The 4,064-nt window shown below is 50.9% G+C and overlaps 1 long non-coding RNA gene across 1 annotated transcript in view; it reads left to right on the top strand.

The window, feature by feature from the left end:
* The first annotated feature begins 77 nt into the window (after window positions 1-77).
* LOC115275008 overlaps window positions 78-4,064 on the top strand; it is an 11,542-nt gene continuing 7,555 nt past the window's right edge. Inside the window, exons 1-3 of the long non-coding RNA XR_003901359.1 lie at window positions 78-483; window positions 1,146-1,461; window positions 3,065-3,186. This is a non-coding gene — a long non-coding RNA (uncharacterized LOC115275008). The remainder of the gene's footprint in view (window positions 484-1,145; window positions 1,462-3,064; window positions 3,187-4,064) is intronic.

A 4,064-nucleotide genomic window follows, 5' to 3' on the forward strand; every position in this document is an offset into this window, starting at 1 on the left:
CTGCGCGAGGCCCGCACCGCCAGGCCGGGGCCCGCCTCTCCGCCCGGCTGCCGCGCCGCCCCGGCCGTCTCCACAACGGTTCCGCCTCAACCGTCGGGAGAATGGCCGCCCGCCGGCCGCCAGAAGCTGGCCGGGCGCCGGGGGCCTTCTCCACACAGCCCCGCCACCAGAGAGGACCGCCCCGGGTGCCTGGCTCAACCTGTGACTGGAGGAAGCCTCCGCACCACGCTCAGGGAGCCGCTGTCACCGCCGCCGCCCCGCGTCGTGTCTCCGGCCTCACCAACCGCCTCAGTACCTCACCTCAGACGGTTGACGGAAAGCGGGAAGCTTCTGCCCAATCGGCGGCCTGTGCGTGCGTAACCCCGTCCAATCAGCGCGGCACGCGGGCCAGGCTCCGCCCCTCGTACCGGTCACCGGCTCCGGGGTCCTCTGAGGCCAGGGCCAGGGGCGCCGCGGGGGAGGGGACCGTGGCTAGCCTGACAGGTAGGTGGACTGCTGCGCCCAGACCGCGCCCCCACCCCCGCGCTGCCCTCCCCCGGTGTGGACCCGCTCCAGGAGCCCCGACTCGCCCCTACTGGACGCCGGTAGGCCCAGGAGGCCCCGGGCCACCCACCGCCACGCCGGACGTCAAAGGCTGGACGGGGCCGCAGAGCCTCGGGGTACCAGCTGAACCTGCGAGGGGACGGGGGTCCGACTCCCTGAAGGGAACACACGATGTGGCCCTCGAAGGACCGCGGAGTCAGGCCAGGAAAGGCCCTACTGGCCCTCGCGACCCACACCCTGCAGCCTGATTTATCAGGCTGGCCCCCTGCGCTACTTGGCCACGCCCCTGAGGCCACGCCCCTCCGGCCACGCCCCCAGCTTCATTTCAGGGTAGCAGGAGGTGCCAGGTGCTGAGGTCCTCATTAGTCAAACCGCAGACTCCTGCGTGACACTGGGGTGAAGCCTTCGGGGGGCGGTACTGAGCACAGCCTAAAACGCGTTTTGGAGCATTTCCATTTGAAAATTTAAATAAGATCAGTGGATGCTTGTTTAAAACATGCAAGCATACAGCAGACCACCACTTCACAATTTAAAGTACTGATTTCTCCTCTTGCTACTTTTTAGCAGGGAGGAAAAAATAATTGTCTTCTCTCTTGTTTCAGGTGCCTGGAAAGCATAAGGATTGTTGAGTAATACCACATGGAAGATCTAAGCGGATCACTTCAGCTTATTTGAATTGTTCTTAAGTAGGTTCTTAGAGTGTGGAGTTAGATGGAAAGAAACTCATCAATCCATCATAATTGGACTTCCAATTACATTTAACAAGCATGTATTGGGAACAGCCCATCACAGGGCAGAGCAGGTGTAGGTTTGAATGCTGACTTAGCTGCGTCTCAGCTGTGGGTCTCTGGAAGAATTACTTAAGCCTCTCTGAGCTTCATTCTCGGCAGCTAAGAAAATAGGGACATGATCTACCAGGTAATTTTCAGAGTTAAATGAAATCAAATACGTGCAGTAGCTACCACTGTGGGCAAGCCAATGAGGAGTGCACGATAAAGGTCAAGTTCCCTTCCCCTACCTGCAAGGCTTGGTACTCGGGGAGAGAAGCCAGGGGACCCAAGTGCACACTCCTCACTCCACACGCAGGATTCAGTAAGCATTGAAAGAGAAGAACAACCATCCCGTGGCCCTAGAGCTCTCTCTCTTAGCATCGACCTGTCACAAAGACTGTATTTCAGTTTCTCAAAGCCCTACACAACTGTGCTGAAGCTGAGGTACAATCACACACTTCTTTTTTGGCAAGGCACTAAAGTCGATAGTGCTTTCGGAAGGATAAGAATTATGTATCACACGATTTAAACAATCAACAAGTTTCTTAAGTCTTGTTTCTATAATTAGACGGCAAGAAAAACTCTTCAGAAAACAATGTTTGCACATACTTTAATATTTAGGCTTGAGTGAAATCATCTTAAGTGACATTAAAATATGGGGAGAAAACCCCACCATTGCACAATCCACTGCAAAATTTTAACATCTAAGCAATGTAACTGTGTTAGGGTCTGAAAGTTCTCCTTAAGCTGAACTTTATCAACTTCTGTATCAACTAGGCAGGTCTCTTTAAGGTTTTAAATGTTTAAATGTTGATTTTTTTTTTAAAGGCACGTTGAGGTTCTCTTAACATTGAAGATAAAACATTTACTTTCTATTCCATGACCAGAACCTTTTTGGCAAGTGACTGTCGCATGGATAAGATTCTTACATGCCTTTACACAACAATACATTTGGCAGCTCTGACTCTTACACCTGAATGCTCTGGACAATGGTCTTGCATTCTGGGCTGGGGCCAAGGACACTGCAGCCAAGGCTCTCACAGGCCTGCTGACCTAATTGGACGGTTTATTAAATGGCAGGAAATGGAACCAGGCTTGTCTTTCTTGCATATCAATTAGTGCACAGTGCTAACAGCCGAAGGTTGTTCACTTTAATTACAGTACCTTAAATCAAAATTCAGTGTTGTTATTATCAAAAGATGCCAAAGAAAGCCATCCCTCTTCTTGGAATTTTAGAAACCCAGAGGTTGCAATTATAAAAACAAGTTGCTTAAGAGACAAAATACATCTTTTACATATTGATCTAACAAGTGTCAATAAGCATTCAAAAATGTAGAGTGGATTTATTGGTGACAGCTATCACAGATTAATCCCACTAGTTTCAGCGGTATCAGAACCAAACCTCCGTCGTCTTGGCTGGGTCTTCACACCTCAGTGCCGGCACCTGCTGTCCGAGACCACCACTCAGCACCAAAAGAAATGATCAGCGCCTTGCTGGGAGTTTTAAGTCTTTGTGACATTCAGTAGGGGACAATGGCTTTGACTTCTTGGTTGGAGATTTTAAAAACAAAAGAAAACAAGAAAATGCCTTTAACAGTTTAAAAACTGGAGGTGGGGGGAAGCCCGGGACGGTGTTAGAAACGCCATCTGAAGGCACAAAGAATAAAGTTGGCAGCTGATAAAACTGGGTGTTTACAAATACAATTTAAAACGATTAAAAAGTATAAACATTTGTGGTATTTTTCCTCTAGGGCTCTGGCTATTGAAGAAAACACCTCTCAGTTCCACTTGGAAACCCAACTTCTGCAAGATGACTCCTGGGAATTTTCTGACACTTAAGCAGACATAAAGAGTCACCTCAATCATCAAAAAGGTAATTGTAAAGGGGCACTGTGTCCTGAAATTATGCTATACAGCTGCCTGGAAATTGAAATAACTTAAGGCAGAATTCCTTAAAATGTTTAGGTAGTCTCAAACCTAAACAGAACGGCCTGAGAACATGCAAATACAGAACCGTCAAACACGAAGAAGGAAAACGCACGAAGTGAGCAGACAGACGCCAAGAGAAGGGGCTGTTTTGCTAGTTTAAAAGTTAAGCTTTTTCCTCTTTCTTGGCTCTTGATGTCGGAAACGCACGCCCTAACCAGGGCAGCCTGAGCTCCCAGGAATGGTTGTATGATGACTGACGAGGCATACGTTTCTTGCCTATTAATAGTTTCCCACTGTTAGAGGCCTACAGGCTTTGGCAAGCAAAGCTAGTGTCAGGTTTTCCTTGTCCCAGGGCAGAAATGCCCCAAGGAACCACGGTGGGAGTCACACCCTACGTTTACAATGGGCACAAACACACACGACTGACTTCTTTAGCTTGTTAAATCCAGAATGCTCCTGAGAAGGCATCCAGTAATAGTAAAATGTTCCAACATCACAATGATAAATAAATAACAGCTACGTTTACAGAGACCCAATCAGGACACATGCACAAGCCACAGGCCTTTCCAACCAGCACACCTGCCGGCCCTGCCTGGGCCCCCGCCAGAGGGGCCGGCGCCGCCGTGCACCTCCCCACCCGGCACCCTCCCCCGGCGCATGACACGGCCTTCTGGCCACCTGAGGCCCTCCTGAGACCCGGCAACACCTGCGGCTCAAGGACAAGATGGGCAGGGCCGCTTCCCAGGGCCTCAGCAGCGGGAAGGGAGGTCCGAAGACTCTGGCGGGGGCTGGGGGGGGGGCGGGGGGACGCGTCGCCGCCTG

Source organism: Suricata suricatta, chromosome 12 (assembly GCF_006229205.1).
Source record: "Suricata suricatta isolate VVHF042 chromosome 12, meerkat_22Aug2017_6uvM2_HiC, whole genome shotgun sequence".
In the NCBI taxonomy this organism is placed as follows: domain Eukaryota; kingdom Metazoa; phylum Chordata; class Mammalia; order Carnivora; family Herpestidae; genus Suricata; species Suricata suricatta.